This window comes from Corvus kubaryi, unplaced genomic scaffold (assembly GCF_017639235.1).
Source record: "Corvus kubaryi isolate FWS band 111438036 unplaced genomic scaffold, C.kubaryi_AGA036_p1.0 split3-37296, whole genome shotgun sequence".
Taxonomy (NCBI): Eukaryota; Metazoa; Chordata; class Aves; order Passeriformes; family Corvidae; genus Corvus; species Corvus kubaryi.
In genome coordinates, this window is record NW_024582086.1 from 2,573,077 (window position 1) to 2,591,391 (window position 18,315).

Genomic DNA, 18,315 nt, shown 5'->3' on the forward strand with positions numbered 1-18,315 from the left:
TTAATAATTAAGCACATTTTGTTGAATGAAGATGTTATTTGAAGCTGCAAGCCTTCTTTTAAAGCTTTGGGAACCTGGTTTTAATACCTTGATTTTTGTTTAAAATTTCTTTCTCCAAAGAGACACTATTTCTCAGCCTTTGTTGAATACTTTTTCCCAAGATTTAGGTCCTTCTCTGTGGAAGTACTCACAGCTTTTTACCGGCTAGCTCTTGTAGTTGAATGCCTTAGAAAGCCTCGGGCAGCCTAGAGAGGTAGCACGGGCAATCCAGAATTTCAGTAGCTCTGAAAGCGGCAAATGGTAGCTGCAAAGCTGATACCACCAGCAGAAGCAAAGAGGGAGAAATATAGGTCTCAGCTTAAGCTACAGTCCTGCTTTCAATAAGAGACAGAGACACACAGATGTTCGCAGAAGGGATGCAAGCCGAAGAGAGCAGGCCCCTTCTTGGGTCCTTCTTTTACCCTGAGAAGGGGAAAGGGGAGGACTGGGGGCGGACCCGGGGTGACCGGCCAATGAGACACTGCTAAAGAGTCTGAGTTACATTTGGCTTTGTCCGCGCTTGGAACAAATGCGTTCAGAGCACGTGGCAGGGACAAGTCCTGGCTTGTTTGACCAGGGAGGGGGAAGGGCCGCTCGAAGCAGGCAGCAACACTTCTCCTATGGACATATTAAAGCTGGTGTGATTAATGGTAATTGCTGCTTTAGAATATTCCTACGCTGTGCTAAAAATGTGGCCCATTTTCACAGATACCTGTCTTGAAACTAGTGGGGGAAAAGGTCTGTCCTGTGGAGTTCACAATACAGATAGATAAAATATGGTAGAGGAATATGCATAGAAATAATTGCCCAAGGTGGCACAGCTGAGCTGGAACTGAAACCCAGCAGTGTCCTTTGTATCTCATAGGCTGTCTTGCATACCAGCTTTGCTTAATCTCACTGAAATAGAGTACAACATTTTTACCTGTTTTGAAATGTCTTTTCTGATATATTCTTCATCAAGAAGTGCATGGTTATATCACAACCCTGTTTCTCCCCAGTGCTGACAGCATGACAAATGCTGAAATCCAGTCCCTTTTCCTATGGTGTTTTTCACCTCATAGATATGCTTCTTTCATCACATTCCTTGTCCATGCTGCAGTAAAGATCCATAGTTTTGACAACACCAGCTAAATAGAGCTGAAGAAAATTACACGGACGGGAACACTAGATGGCTCACAAGGTGTTTAAATAATGTATAATTTCTTCTGAATAAACAGCTACTCATAATCTGATGCTTCAGACTGCATTAAAATAAAATACATTTATTAAGAGCCTGCACAGTTCAAAGCTGTACAAACAATTTGTTGTAGAAATAAAAATGCCTTGTTTTCAAAGGCATTGGAAAGGGAAACAGTGAGTTTTGTGCTTGGCACAGGCGATCTGCCCCAGTCTGCAATTAGCCTCAGCATATCAAATGAAGGAAGAATGCAGCAGGAGTCTTTTTAATTAATCTTCATGTTTACATTGGCCCTTTGGTCCTTTGTATGCTCGAGTATGTGAATGTACAAAGGGGAGGCTGCACCTTAGTTAATATGTTATGTAGTCAGATTTTGCTTTTTTGTCAGCCTAGCCTTTATGCTAGTTGTACTCACTGGTAATTTATTACAGACTTATTAAAAAGCTTCACTTTGAAGAAAGTAATGACTTTATTCCAGCTTTTTGTTTTGGTTTTCTGTGGGCTTGGCTTTCTTAAAAAAATTTAAGATCTGCATCAGTGAGATATCAAACAGAAATAAGAAATTACACGTGGACAGTTGGCTTAGTCACAAATTTTTCTAGCCATCTGCATTTACTCGTGCAGATGTTACAATCAGTGTTCCCCATACATCAACTTATTTTGAGATATGTTACTATGAAGACTATAGCATAGCTGTTCCTTCAATGTTTTTTCCTTGGATTTCTGTATATTGCATACATAAGCTAAACCATGCAGAATCCACAGAGTGAATACAGAGTGTTGCTCTTACCACTGCTGCAACGTGGAAACATAGTCAAAATAGAAATAGCCCGCTCATGAGATTGCCTGTGCTTTCAGTGTGATCAGCATTGAAAAGGTTTTGCTGCCATGAATGATGCAGATTAAGGAATCTGGGAAGATTACTTACCCCTATAGCTGAACATAGCTCAGTTAAATGTAGCTGTACTGGCAAAAAAATTAAATAATCCTTTTGCCGCTATACAGAGACTAACAAAAGGTTTATCATTGAAATGTCTTGCTTGTAAGCAAGAGCTTGCTTTTAGTTGCATCAGTACAGGTCTGAATTGCTTTTACAAAGAGAACCACTGCATACTGCTTTATAAAAAACTTTTCAGCTATGGTCCCATTTCATCTGCTTCACCTTCACACTGTGATATTACAGTAAAACTGCACAGGGCTGTTGGCATAAGACTAGTAATAAAAACCTGTTGACTTCTGTTCACTATCACAAAATATGTGCTGGAAAAGAACAAGTTAACTGGTTCTGAAGAACACATGTTCACTAGCAGAAAATTGTGGAAGAGGCCCGTAAGCACCCTGTATCAATCACCTGAGGAGAAGAGAAATGCACTGTTATAAAAAGGAAGGAGCCAGATTATTTGCCTTCTTTGACAATTTTTATCATCTCAGTGTTGGTAGAGAGAAGGGAATTCTGGTTCTTAGAAGCAAACAGTTCAGCTGTAAGGAAGAACACTGTGCTATAAGAAGTTTAGAGTCATTCTAATGGTTTTCACTTTCTTTTTGAAGTGAAACCAATGAAGCCAGCATGGCTTTGCTGAAAAGCAGATCATGCCTGAAAAATTTGGTGGCATTCTACTGTGGAGTTACAGCAGTTATGGATGAAGGAAGAGTGATTGATATCCTCTACCTTGGAGTGGTGCAAAGCATTTTACACTCTTCCGCGTGACATCCTTGTCTCTAAGCTGGAGTTGATGGATGTTACACTTGGTGGGTAAGGAATTGGCTGAATGGTTGCATTCCAAGAGTTGTGATCACTGCCTCAACGTCTGAGTGGAGACCAGTGATGAGTAGCATTCCTTGGGGATGGGCATTGGTATCTTTGTTGGTGACACAGCCAGTGCACCCTCAGCAAGTTTGCTGATGACATCGAGCTGTGCGGTACAGTCAACATGCTGGAGAGAAAGGGAAGCCATCCAGAAGGACCTGGACAGGCTTGAGAGAGGGGCCTGTCCAAATGTCATAAACTTCAACAAAGCCACGTGCAAGGTGCTGCACCTGGGTTGGGGTGCACCTGGAGATGAGAAAGCTCCAGGGAGAAATTACAGCACCTTCCAATACCTAAAGGGGCCTACAAAAAGGCTGGAGAGAGACTTTTCACAAGACCATGTAGTGACAAGACAAGAATGAATGGCTTCAAGTGGAAAGAGGGTAAGCTTAGGTTAGATACTAGGAAGAAATTCTTTACCGTGAGGGTGGCAAGGTGCTGGAACAGAGAAGCTGTGGATGCCCCATCCCTGGAAGTGTCCAAATCCAGGCTGGATGGGGCTGTGAGAAATCTCATCTACTGGAAGTTGTCTCTGCCCATGGCAGGGGTGTTGGAACTAAATGGTGTTTAAAGTCCCTTCCAACCCAAACCATTCTATGACTCTATGTGTCTAGAAATGCTAAGAAAGCTCACCATCAGCTTGTTTGTGTGTATGGGACTGAGGCATTCTGAAGGGTTTAGGTGTGAACCTGAGGGTTTCAGTTTTCTGGGATTCTTGTAAACAGGTTCTTTCCGCCAGAAGTGGGAAACAGAGGACCTTGGACATGGCCAAACACAGTGAATAGGCAGCTGAACTTCAGAATCCAAATCTCAATATAAGATTATGCAAAAATTAAACTGTAGCTTGGGGAGGGTGTGCGGAAACCTGAAGTTGAAGAGGTCCCAGATTAGAGCCTGGAAGGTGATGCTGACTGAGGATTCAGGAGTGCAGTTCCTTACCAGCAAAGTGGTGAGCGGGTTAATTGGGGGTGCCACCAGGTACTATCACAGGCCATAGTCCCAGCTCAGAGCTAGATCCTTGTGTTAAGATCTTTGGGCCTGCACAGTGTCTGATGGAAATAACTGCATAGACCAAGGCAGCTTTTTCTTATAATAAAACCCACTGAAGCCAGTGGATTCAGATTTTCTTTGGCTTAACTAGAAGTAGTATTTTATAATCTTGTGGTGTCAGTTAGGTAACAAAGAAAACTGTTTTACCAGCTTCTCCTGGGCTTGGGGGTTTTTTGCATTTTGTCCCCTTGTTTTAGATTAATTTTAACACACGTTATGTCTGTTTGTAGACTGATTTTTTTCCACACAATGACGTGCAGAAACCACAATTTTGTACCATCCTTTTGTGTAAGGTTCTGGGTTTATTTTAATAAGCTTAATTACTAATATTTTTGTGAAGGTGTTTGATTCTATCCTAATCCTGTGTATTTGTAAATGCTTATCTTACATTTCTCATGCTCCAATAAATATTTGTTCATCAAGAATACTCATAAACCTAAGTCATTGCTCCAAGCATTAGCATCACAGCTTTTTCCATTCACTGTGTTTCCCTGTGACTTATTATTAACTGACTTCCCTTGTCAAAAATAAATTGTGTTTATTTTTGACACAGTACTGCTGGTATTTGATATTATTTCACTGTGGTAGGGCTGCCCTTATGTTTATTCTAAAAAACAATGTTTCTTAATTTGTTTTGAATTCCTCTCCTCCTGAATTTCTAATTGATATTTTTTCAAGTGGCTCAGCTTATGTCCTTGTTTTGGAAAGTTTTATTTCTTTATTTTATTTTGTGTTTGCTTGTTTTGTTTGTGAGTTTGTTGCTTTGGTTTTTTTTAATTTTTCTTTTTTATTACTGTTTTTTAAATAATGTTCAGATAAGTGCTGCTGACAGCTTAGGACATATTCTAACCATTTTTCTTTGACCTGTTCATTAGAATACCACATAGCTCAGAAGATAGTAATTCTGATTGCTGGCACATTTCCTGTCTTTTCCCTTTGATCTATAAAATAACTGCTCCATAAGATGGCCTCTCAGGCAATTCTTTGTAAAGAAAGTGTGCCTTTCCCCAGAGCGGTTTCTGCACGTATCAGAAGGCTGAAGCTGTTGGCCTCACCCAGTAGAAGTGTTCACAGCCTGAATTTTCTCTGGAACTGTGGCTAGAAGAGTTGATAGCTATAGTAACAGGAAACGTTTGACTGATCAAGCAGTGCTTTGCCTATCACTAGGGAGAACTTTGTCTAGTATTAACAAGAATATTTTCTTCGTTTAGAAACCCCTACTCCTTGCGAACCATTGTTCACCTTCTGCTGCATGGTCCTTCAAATGGCTGTGGGCACTTCACACACAGCATTATGTGTCTCTCTGTGTGTGGAGGGGGGTGTTTCTCTTTGCAGTAACTTGTTTTCACTTTCTTCTAGGAAAAAATGAAACTGGTACAGGCACTGTTTCCTTCTTTGCCAGATGCCCTACCTCTCTAAGGTAATTAGCTTTATTTGCTCAGCTTTGCATGCTCAGAATAAAATTAGGCTATTTATTTTAGTGACAAATGTCAGGATAAATCCTATACTGACCTGTACTTTGCTGAATGCAGTTACTAATTGAGTCACTGGTTGATTTAGACAACAATAGGATTACATAGGATGCCTTTTCAGCATGTAGTATTGCTCCTAATTTTTATAGCGTGAGCAGGAACAAGACATATGTTGATACATAAAAATAAGAACGATCTAATACTCAGAATCTACAGGACCTGCTACAAAGGAGTGATTCCACTAGGAAAAAAAGCGTGTTAGAGACCGACTAGTTTACTGATCTTGCAGCCTTTCCTTGTGCACATATTTTTATTCTCATTCTCATTATTTGGAAGACCAAATTTAAGACAAACACAAAAACACATATATAAAGCACAGCACAAGCAAATGTTTATCTTTCTCCTCACTGAGTTTGATGGCTTGTTCAAGTTTGGGGTTCACTTGCACTCAAGTCTGAGTTTCACTTTCAATGAGGAATTCTCAACAACTTTCAGGACTGGATCTTAACAGGGTTGAATGGTTTGGTAGCTAGCAAAGAGGAGTTTTCCTTTCCCAGTGTTCCATTTGAAGCAGTATAAGCAACAGTAAACTCCAATAATCTAATAGTTACCTCATCCGTGCTGTTTTATATTGAGTAATAAGGCTTTGAAAAAAGGTATCAGCCGAACCAAGACATGCAGAATGAAAGTCTTAGCAGCAGCATCTTGAGGGGAAAGGTAGAAAGAACCTGCATTCTGCTATTTGCACAGTGAGTCTGGTATTATCAGTGCAAATCTGCAGAAATACAAGGAGAAAAGCCAAAATTACGAAGACTGTTACTGTAGGAGCTAAGCCACAAGTATTCTCGTTCATGAATGACTGACTTAGAATTGTTCTGAGTTACTACAAACATTTGTGTTTAGTGAGTGACTCAGTATCGAGTGACAAATTGTAAAGGATTGATTTTGCCTCTACTGCTTAAGGATTTAAGAGTTATATAGGAAAATTCCAGCCCACTTGATGCTTGTGGCAACTTGTTCAGTCACAGACTGAAGCATAATCCGTACATGTCTGTTTTCACTGGATATTAATTCAAGTGACTGGCACACAGACAGACACAGGCAGTAATAGACAGATTGTAAAGTTGCTGAACGGTGCTGTATTTATCTCTGTGTTATCGTTTCAATGTATGGGACCATGTTTCATGGTTCATGGAGATGCTCTACACAGAGATGATCCATGTATGGTAGTTTCCTAGGTAATTTTAGAGGCTGTGTGAGAGAGGGCTGTGTCTGCCACTTAGGAAACAAGCAGAAGTAAGTGGTCAGTACAGTGGGCAGGTTGACTGCCTGAAGAAAAGATGCACTATTCCTTTAGTTTATATTCCTAGCAGGGTAAGGACCAAAAGTTCCAGTGGTACTTAAAAAGTGAAATGGAACATGAACTGTGAGCCGGTCCAAAAAGGGAGCTGTTGTTAAGCTGGAACATTGCCTGCAGTCATTTGCATCCTGTTGGAAAGAAATCACATCAGCTAATGTGCAACTACTGCAGTACAAGGCCCAGTATATTGAAAGTAAACTGTGTGGGTTCAGCAGCTGCTGTGCAAGCAGGAAAGCAAAAGTCCCTGGCCCCTTTACAGAAAACGTGAGGCAGGTGACTCCACGTAGGAACCCTCTCAAACAATCCAAGCTTAGGAAACAGAAATTACAGTTGGTAGGGAATGTTTGAACACATTTGAAAGCTGAGATAATTTCTTTCTTATCAGACAGAAATGATTGCAAGGAAGATTTTAAAATAAATCATCACTGTTTGAATGCAGGTAACTGAGAACAGCTGTTGGAAACATCCCCCTTAAGGCGACTGCTGCCTTTACCCCTCAGCAGAATGTGTGTAGTTGTCTTTACATAAACTCTCATGGCCTATTATTGGTGGTTCAGTGGAAACCAACCTATCTGTATACCTTTACAAGCAGTGCCTATTCTTTGCTTTCTCTTGCCCTTTTTTGCTTGCTCAGTCAAGTGCTTATGGCAGAGATCCTAGATCCTGATGCCACCTGAACATATGGAGGTGCCCATGTCTCCAGCCACAGATCCATGCCGATGTGGCAACAAATGCAGAGAATTCTTCCTACATTAAAAGCAAGGATGATGAGAGTACATCTGTCTGAGTTCAGGAGGCCAGTGGTTTTAAGTTAGATTGATTTGACTGATTATGAGAGACTCCTCAACCCCGCTCCCTGTGAACACCTGCAGTAACAAATCTGCTACAGATGAGACACCCAGTCAGTCATGGATGATGACCCCTATGGCAGGCATACTTGGAGTGACTGGAAAAGCAGCTCTCCTGTCCAGAGGCCTCTTAAAGGGCTACTTCAGGGGCTCCCTTCTTTTCTGAAACACCGCAATGAGATTGTCTGTGTGGAGTTTTTTAAAAAAATGTGACAGAGTAATGCTTTGATTCAGTGCATGATCTGTGTGGCAATAAATATCTCCAACTACCATTAATATTTTTTTTCATCAGAAGGGCAGTGATGTGGGAGACAGGAGTAATTTCCCTGTTACTTTTCTCTTTTAGAGAAGTCTTTCCTTTGGAACATGCCTCATGGTAGTGATTGCCTAAAGAATCACAGTCTGCAGTGCTTTGCTGAACTCCTTTTCAAAGTCCCTTCTTCACTCCACACCACTCAGCCTTCATTAACCCTTTCCTCCACTGAAAATCCTTTAATAACTGAATTACCTTTTCTCACCCTCACCCTTTAGCAAAGTGCAAATAGACTAACTAATCCACATTCATTTCCATTAACATACTTACCAAGGGCTAATAAACCCTATGGAAGTCCAAAAATAACATGAAATGGTGCAAAGATACTACATTTTCATCTTCTCGATTGGGGCCAAACACACCTGCTGAGACAAGGACTAACTGGGACTCAGCTACAAGTTTCTGTTCTGCAGCTCAGCTCTCAGGTGAAGCACTAGCTTTTTATTTAAAACTCTTCATATATAGTTATATTTCAGGAGGACTACAGTCAGTGAAACCAGAATGTAATTCTCAGTCAGGTTTCAAAAACATTTGATAAATACAGCAATATTTCTTGTACGTGACATTTTACAGATTATTTGCATTGTTCCTTCTTTTACAGCCCATAGTTAAAACTGCATGCTAACTGTAAAATATGAATTATTTTTCTAACAGAGATGAGCTAAAGTTTTAAGGTGGCAATTAGGTAGGTATCTCTGGTTCTGATGCTGGAAATGCTGCACAGAAAATATTTTGTTTTCAATGTCCCTGCTTAACAACTTGTAACTTATTATACCATCACTGCCGAAATAAAACACCTGTTAGCAAAAGAAACAGCCTGTAATATATAAAGTTTCTCTTTGGTTCTAGCTTTTAATTTGACTTTGTCTTTTTTTAAGTAAATGATTCATAACATCATCTTTTTGAAATCTTTATTCTTCATGGTACATGTTCTAATTGTGGTTCTCACCCATACTTGAGATCTATTAACCCCATGGAATGACTGATTAATTCTGTTTATGGTACCTATCTTCTCTACTGCTGTGAAAGCTACAATGTTCCATTTTTGTTGTCAATTTCTAATAAATTAGAAGCTTGATTTGCAAGTTATCGAAGAGAAAACTATACAGAGAACCTTTAATGAATCAAATACTCACTTGCTCTCTGTGCTTAGGATGCATAGTAACTGTCATCATAACTTGCTTTTCTAAATTTTAACACAAAAGTCAGATAGTCTTAATCCTTTGTCCAAGGAATGAGGGAGGAAAGCATTGTACCCTCCTCCTTGCATACGTGCCAAGAAGACCAAGGATGCAGCAACTCTGATAGCATTACACTGACAGTTCATTTCAAGATGTAAGCAAAGGAGGTGTTTTGTTGCCTTTTTCAAAGTAGACTCTAATTATAAATGTTAGTGGAATGTTTTGAAGCGAGGTAGCCTTCCCTCACCCCTTCACTCCCTCACTTGGATGTTTCTCTGACATAGCTGACAGTTACGCTTTTGTATGAAGGCTGAGGAACAAATGAGATAAAGTAAGAAACTGGAATTCTCTCTAAGTATTAGAGCAATTTGCTACAGCACTACATTTGTAAGAGTCATCCTTCTATAACAAGTAGAAATGACACAAAAGATCTGCAGCGTGAAGCTGAGATTAGGCTATATATTCTGTACCTGAACCAGAGGCTCCTGAGGACAGCAGTGGCACAAGTTGTGCTCCACCTGTTTCCATAAGTAAACAACCTTGCAGGTGGTACAGGTTGCAGCAACCAGAAGAGAGTCAATTGTGGCCAAGTGCCAGGTTTGTTAATGCAGGTTTTATTTCACAGAAATTTCTTGCTATACATTTAAATCAAAAGCATTCTGCTATGCAGCACATTTTTTACAATCCATTTGCCTGGTGGAATTACAATATTGTTATAAAAGAGGCAGAGAGAGTTGCATAGGAAATGGAAAATGGTAATTTGGACATTTTTTCAAAATGCAACAAAAGAATATCCTATATACGAATTTAGAAAACCTGTAGGAGATGAAGTTGTCAAATTTCTAAGTCTGATAGCAGCTTATCCTGCTATGATTCCTATGAACCAAACAATTCTGTCATATCGGTAAAATGTTTCTTTTCTCATTCATTTCTTATTCAAAAGATAAACTCTCAGCTTTATGAGTGTCTCTGAGATGTTTGAAACACTGGAAGCAAAGATGCACTTAAGTGCTAGCAGGATTAGACACCATGGATGTAGTCTTCATCAACTTGTACAACTAGGACTTTCCTTATTTCCTCTGTCAAAATAGATGATCATCATCTTCATTACAGAATCATGGAATAGTTTATTTTGGAAAAGACTACAAAGCTAGTTCAGCCCCCTGCCATGGTGGGGGTTGTGGCCCTCATCTGGAATTGCTCCAGCAGCTCCTTCTTTTGTTGAGAGCCCCAGAGCTGGGTGCAGCACTGCAGCTGGGGTCTCACCAGAGAGGAGCAGAGGGGCAGAATCCCCTCCCTCACCCTGCTGGCCACGCTGCTTTCGATGAAGCCCAGGACATATTTGGCTTTCAGAGCTGAAATGCAGATTGTTGGGTCATGTCAAACTTCTCAGCTACCAGCACCCCCAAGTCCTTCTCCTCAGGGCTGCCCTCAATTCATTCTCTGCCCAGCCTGGGTTTGTCTTTGGGATTGCCCTGACCCAGGTGCAGCACCTTGCAGTTGGCCTTGTTCAGCTTCATGAGGTTAGCATAAGCCCACCTCTCAAACCTGTCAAGGTCCTTCCAGAAGACATCCCCTTCCTCCAGCATACCATCTACACCACACAGCTCGGTGTCATTGGCAAACTTGCTGAGAGTGCACTCGATCCCACTTTCTGTGGCTCCAAGGATGTTCAAAGACCACTGGTCCCAACACCAACCCCTGAGAAATGCCACTCAATCTTTTAATATGAAATAGTTTTGTACGACTCTTTCCCTACAGGTTTCATGGTTTTAGTCTATTAAAAACAAGAGGCAAAGCCAAAGCACTTACCAGTATATCTTCCTAAAAAGTTTCTCTTGGCTTCAGCCAATACATGCTGAATGAATGTAGCAAGATTTTACCAAAAAGAATACACATCTTACATATTCACCACTGCATTATCAAAGCTCTTGAATGTATGACTCGTCTCCTGGCTTCAAATTAATAATAATTAAGTCTCCCACTAGTTTGTTTTTTTTTTTTAAATAATGGAAGGCTTTCCTTTATCTACTGATTAGTAAGAAAAAAGGAAGAGACTTTGATGTTCTCTCCTTGGAATTGTTGCAATGTTTTCAGCTTAAGCCTCCTGACCTGATTCATAAGTGCTCAAGTCAAGAACGATTAAACTTTTCTCATAACTTAAAAACAGTTCTCTACTGCATGGTCCTTCTGAGATTCTTCTTTTATCTTCAAGGTCAGGTAAAAACATCAAGGGTTTAGAAATATGCTCTATCTGTGAGATAGGTCAAGATGACCTTGTGTTCTCCCCCCTCTCCCCCCCCCCCAAAAAAAGTTCATGTATTTCGTCTTCATTTAAAGCTCAGGCTGAGAAGAAAACAGCACAAAGTGCCTCCAGCAGCTTTAAAACTGATGGATGTTACTTAATTTTCAAGCTGTTTCAAATATCTTTCACTTCTTCCTTTGATGAGTTTTAATAATTAATATTTTTGCAGAATGCTGTTGCTCCAGACTGGCTTCCTCTGTCTGTTGCAAATTTTTTGTTTAGAATTTCATGCCTATTGAGCTATTGGCAAGATCTGCTTTCTGCTTTGCTTAAGAAATCAATAAGGATCTCTTCTGCAGATTAATTCTCTGCTGCTGCATTGTCCTCATTATGCTAGCTGTTAAGGGAACATTTCCTTGTTGCAGCAGTACATACATGAAAGTTAAGATCTTCAGGGTATCTTTGATGTGTCTTGGACTGGCATCCCTAAACTAGCTCCTAATGAAATCAGGCTGCCTCTTCGCTGCCTTCCTCCCCTCTTCTTTTTTTTTTTTTTTTTTTTTGGTTGGTTGGTTGGTTTTGGGGTTTTTTTGTTTGGTTTTTGGTTTTTTGGTTTTTTTGTTTTGGCTTTTTGTTTGTTTGTTTTTGTTGCTTTTTCTTGGTTTGGTTTGGTTTTGGATTTTTTGGTTTTCTTTTATTTTATCCAAGTGATAAAATGTGGTCTTTTACCTCCCTGTTGTAGGTAAAAATCCTCTAGGTGTGACATGGTGTTTTTAAGGGACTGCTTTTCGAGCATGAAGTTGTTACGTCCGTGCTTTCTAGAATACATATAGGCAATCTGGTGATTATTTTCACTGACTGCCGGGTGAAGTCAGCGGAAATCCCTGCACAGCGGGGTTTTACCTGCGAGTGTCCGGCTTCCCGAAACACGCCGACGGCCGCCTCATCCTTGCTACTGACGCGCACCCCCGTGTGGGCAAATTCTGTGTCGTTCCCGCCTCCTCCCGGTTTCCTAAAGTACGTGGGCGAGAACAGAATCGTCTAGCCATCCATCGTGCCATCCTCAGGGGATCTTCACAGTCACAGGATATTCTGAGTTGGAAAGGATCCACACGGGTCATCGAGTCCAACTCTTAAATGGCCCGTGGCTGATTGAACGCGTAACTTCAGCGTTGTTAGCACCATGCTCTACCGAGTCAATCATTGCAGCCCCCTCCCCAGCCTCCATACATCTTCCAGAGCAGCAGCTCCCCTCCTCAAAGCCAACTGCAAAGATCTTTGAAAAAGAAAAAAAAAATTAAACAGCAACCATCGCTCACCCCACGTGCTTCACTTCTTCAGGCTGGTGGTGCGACTCAAAGGTTTTATAAACTTCATTGACTTGCACAGTATAACCAAACTAGATAGAAGAATATGAGAAAGGGGGTCTTGCCTGTAAGCACTGAAGTCATGCTTTAAACAGAAAAACTAGAGAATTAGACCTTAAAGACTGATTCAAAAATTCCCTAGAGAAGACAGAAAACCCTCATCAAAAGTGAATTACTAACACACAGTCTCATATGGCAAGGGAAACTATTACATGTAAAGGCAGGCTTGTGCACTTAACTTGTGAGTATAATGGTCCTTCCATACCTCACCATACTGCACCATACCATGGCATGCCATCCCACACCATACCCATAACCATTACCATGTCATACCATACCACACCACAGCACTCCATATATTCTTCATTCATGCCATTAAGAGGAAAACTGCTTGAATGACAGCAAAAACTTTAATAAGATTGACTGCATTTCCATTTTACAGCTCTTTAGCCTTCTATCCTACTATAAGTTTCGGAAGCTTTCATACGTTGCTATGGAACTTCATTTCTCTCAATCATCAATTCCTTTCCACCAACACCGATTTTAGACTATGGAATGTGTAGAAAGATGTTTCCATAGCAGCAAGATCATAGAAGTCCTTTTTTAAGGATTCAAAAATTGATTAGAATTGATAATGAAATAACTTGCAGTGGAAAATGTGGTTCCTAACTAGATAATGAATTCTGACAGAATTCTGCGTTTTAACTGTCCTTATCCTAACTCAGAATATTTGCTATTCCACATTTTTGTTTGCACAGTAATAGTCACAGGACACATGCAATTAAGCCAGCTGTTTCTGAGGAAAAAATAACTGACCTTGACACTAATCATCCCAGTGTAACAGAGTATCTGAGTCAGCTGCATGGTTAAGTGAGGCATCATGGGCACTGTGGTAGGTTAAAGGTCTTTGGGACAAACGCACCCAGCTGAACATCAGAGGGAGATTCTCAAGAGCAGCAGGTGGCAAGGAGATGCTTCTAGGACAGAGGAGATCCTACAGACAGAAATGCTTTATCCAAATAGTTTGAAATGTCCATTTGAGTAAATTCTTATATGACTAGCTGTAAAGACTTTGCCGACTTCAGATAAATCAGAACCACAGACTGAAGAAGTAATTTAAAATAATGTAGCAGTGTTAAGTGTTGAAGCGGTATATATTCACAGTATATTTTCTGTTCTGCACAAAGACCCATGTATGCCCAGCTTTACATATCCAGCTTCCATTATTTATTTCCTGCTGTTATGGAAAAAAAATTAACTGTCTTTTTCTACTGTTTTGTTTTTTGCTATTTTGTTTAGATTTTGTTGTGTTTTGTGGGTTTGGGGTTTTGGTTGGTTTTTTTGGTTTGTGGTTTTGGGGTTTTGTTGTTTCTTTTTGTTTTTTTTTTAAATTTTAACAAAGTTGCAGAATTTGTATAGCTTAACTTGATGAAAAAAGACTTAATTTCTCTGTTTGGATTTCCCATTCTGGTTCATAGCAGGACCACACAGTTTTACACCAGCACAGCTGAGCCACAGATACCCTTGTGAGTCAGAAGACATAGGAAGAGACTGGGAGTGCTTCAGGTGGCAAGGGGTTGTTTTTCTTCTGGTTGTAGTTTGCAACTATGTAGGAGTAGGAATCTTAAATTGGAAAATAGAAAAATCATGGAGAACAGACCTGGCCCATAAGAACATCAACACTATCTTTAAGTGCCCATGTTTTGTTTCATCTTCTCATCAGATCCCAGATCATGATTTCCTGGACGATCTTCACAACTCCACAGATGACATACAGGTGTCTCTCTCTGAGCCCACAAATACATTTTCCATGACAGAAAGGTCCTCATAATGCCCTGAGTAACACTGCAAGGGCACCTGATAGTGATGCTTTGTGCCACCTTCTCTAAGCCTCCTCATATTTTTGCCTCTGCTCAATGTGATGTGTCACTAAGGGATGCAAAAGATGCATTTGCCTGTGTGTAAAGTAGGTTACTCCCCTTTGTGAGAGCCACGTTGTGGATGCACATGCAGAGCACTGGTGGTCACAGACAGTGAGGAGTAGCTGATAATGATACAAACCTGAACTAATTTGGCTAGACTTTGATGTCATTAACCAGATCAAAGTTTATCTCCTATTAGATAGCTTAAAAAAGACTTGAGCCGGTGGATTTTTCCTTCTTCCTCTATTCTGAAAGGACACTGACATAAGGATAATCAAATACCCTGGACTGTTCCAGGAAAGCCTGGAGTACAGTGTATAGGCAAAAGAGAGAAAAAGGACAGTCTTAGAGCACACACAGTGGTAATGCTGGTGCAAGATGTGAAACCAATATAAGGCCACAAGCAAGGGAGTAGAGATGGGTTATTTCAGTCATCAGTAAAGCTTGATTTCAAACATTCTTTTTATTAAATACATGGAATTCTGACTAACTAGGACTGTAATTTTGGGAGTTTCTCTAAGGTGAAACAGTTGGAACAGATACAAATGCTTGACATGGTGACTAGTCTCCCTCCTGTGCCTGTATCACTGCTAAAAAGAAATCCTAAAAGGAAACACTAAAATGAATCTTGATGAACTGCTAAATGAAATGTGCAAGATAACTTACTGTAACTTATTCATGAAACTGCCTTGGTTTTCCCATTTTGGTAACAGATATAAAACTTTACAATATGCAGTACAAGTTGTTAATATTTTCATCCTTGTAAGCTGAAAATGCAATCTTGCTGTGTTAAACAGACTGTTTGTTAGGGAGTGGTAGCAAATAATACTGTCTGTATAAACAGCTGTTCCACAGAAGATGCTCTGAAGGTAGATACTTGGCTGTTTAAAACATTGATGGATGAAATGTACTGCCATTTGCAAATTCCAGTTCTAAAAAAACCTGCAATCTTCTATAATTCAGTTCAAAGTCCTGATACTGAACAAACAAATGCTGTGCCAGGCACTTGATATCTTAATTTCCTGCTGCTGAATAGTCCCTGCCAGAATCACTGCAGAGTCATTAAAAGCACATGTACTACCCCTGGAGTGGCTCTTGTAGTGCTAGTGGTATTGAATAGACTTCCACTGTCTCTGGAGTACCTGGAAGCCTATACTATACATTCACTGTGGCTGGTGTAATGTCTCTTAAATCAGTAGAAATATTTATTAATTAAATGAGCTTATGTAGGTTTATACCATAAGGAGAAAGTCTCTTAGATGGAAAAGAAATTAAATAACTGAAGTTTTTCTTCCTTCCAGAAAAAAAGTACATTCCAGAGACAGTTTGTTCAGTGGCAAGATGAGAGGAAGATTCAGCCAAAACCTAGTATTCCCCAAAGACATATTCCTAAACAGTGTGAGACAGGTAGTGGAGAAGATTTTCCCATAAGAGTTAATGGAACTGAGTCAGCAGAAGCATGTAAACACATACATTACACACTACTCAAAGGACAGGACCAATGACACCTGAAAGTGTGTTGGGATTGTCACATGGAGGACACACAGTGTTTTCAGAGCCGACTGCTGGCCTGAAAGATCTTCTCACTGTCTTGAGGACACCCAGAGCCCCGCTGACAGTGCTCGCTAGGACCTTGCCCGCCACCTCGTCCCGCACGGCGGCGTTTCCTCATCCCCTGCCCGGGCTGCAGCCGGGTCAGCCCCGGCTGAGGGCTGGCAGTGAGGGCAGCTGGCGGAGGGCGGCACTGGCGGAGCGCGGCACGGGGCGCTGCGCCAGTCAAAAGGCTGATGGGCAAAACACCCGGCCCCGCGAAATTAAACGAGTTGTTCCTGAGCGAGAAGGGCGCACCACCTTCGCCTGCGAGTAGCTGGGGGGTCAGGGGCTCAGCTCCAGGTGAATGCTGCGCCATCGGAGGGAAGGGCATTTGGGAGAGCAGAGGGGTCCCCCCTCGCCAGGACCGCGGGGTTTCTGCATTGTAGAGAGCAGAGCACTGGACTTACTTATTAACAGCAGCCAGCAGTATGCATGCATTATCACCATCAGTTGAGATGTTTGGTTTCCTCCAGAAGACTCTGGTTTCCAGTGCTGCATCTTCTTTCCCTCCTGTCGCATGTACAGCCTTTGCTTCCATGTCCTGGTGTATGCCAAGCACTTCTACTATCCTTCAGCTGGCAGATCTCAGCAGACTGACAGTGCTCTGCAGTCAGCAGGCCAGTAGCCAGGGACTTAGTGGTGACCAATTCAGACACCACGATGGGGGTAGCAAGCAGACACTGCCCAGTGGAGCCTGAAACTTTTGGGCATAGCCCCTGGGACTAGTGGCACTGGTAGCTAGTTAGGGCACGCAGACCTAACAGAGCCTCGGGCTGATGGCTGTGCTGGTGGCTCAGCTGAGCACAGCCGCTGAGCACAGCCCAGTGTGGGGGCTGGACTGGAAGAGGTCACATTACAGCCCACTGATGCTGCCCCCTGGCTAGAGCCACCCTTCGCTGTGCTACCATAATGGCCAACCTGGGGTAAGCCACCTCCTCTCTCTCTCTCCCTCCTTCAGCACCCTCAGCCCCTTGTGCCCGGTGAGAAAGGAACCCATCTTACTGTCTTTCAAGATTCCTGAGACTGAAGGGCAGAGGTGAATTAGTTTTATACCAGAATTCAACTGCCTCACCTCATCAATATCTGCAAGTATCTGAAAGGAGGGTGCCAAGAGCATGGATTCAGGCCCTTCTCAGTGATACCAAGCAATAGGCCAAGAGGCAAAGGGCAGAAACTGATGAACAGGAATTCCCACTTAAATATGAGGAAGAACTTTTTTACAGTGCAGTTGACTGCACACTGGAACAGGCTGCCCAAAGAGGCTGTGGAGACTCCCTCACTGGAGATACTCAAGAACCATCTGGACACAATTCTGTGTAATGTGCTTTAGAACGACCCTGCTTGAGCAGGGAGGTTGGACCAGATGACCCAGTGTGGTCCCTTCCAACCTGACCATTCTGTGATTCTGTGAACTGCGACAAAAGCAATACAGATGTGACCTTCTCAATGCAGGTCATAAGCAATTTTAAACAAGCACAGGCTTTAAAAAGTTGTAAACTTTTGGGCTGCTAAGTTAATTAAGAAATAAATCCTAAGCCTTGCAACCTTCTCATCTTGCTCAGAAGAATGAACGATCCAGATTTGGGGCAATTTTTTGGCCACCATGAATAAACATTTTTAAGATGTTGGTCCACCTGGCTTTGCAGATGCTGTCACATGAAGCTGCAGCCCATGCATGTACTCGGGCACTTACAAAGTGGAGGCATGCATCCTTTTACCACTGAGTTTAAATCTTTACCAGCCAAATGGAAGGAAGGGGAAATGACTGGCTGCAGGAATGTAGGGGGTAGGGGAAGAGAGACAGCACATAAGCATGCATGTGTGCAAGCACACCTTTGCACAAGAAGAAAACCTGTTTATCACTCAGTATGGCTGTGCAGCCTAACTCAGTGCCATACAGAGGTGTGAGAACTTGTGTAAGTAATAAACTAAGGAAAGAAA

General features: G+C 41.5%; 1 long non-coding RNA gene across 1 annotated transcript; it reads left to right on the forward strand.

The window, feature by feature from the left end:
• Positions 1-325: 325 nt before the first annotated feature.
• On the forward strand, positions 326-13,773 carry LOC121658400. The gene is made up of 3 exons (XR_006013945.1): positions 326-583; positions 1,841-1,842; positions 13,763-13,773. It is a non-coding gene; the product is annotated as an uncharacterized LOC121658400 (long non-coding RNA).
• The last annotated feature ends 4,542 nt before the right edge of the window (positions 13,774-18,315 follow it).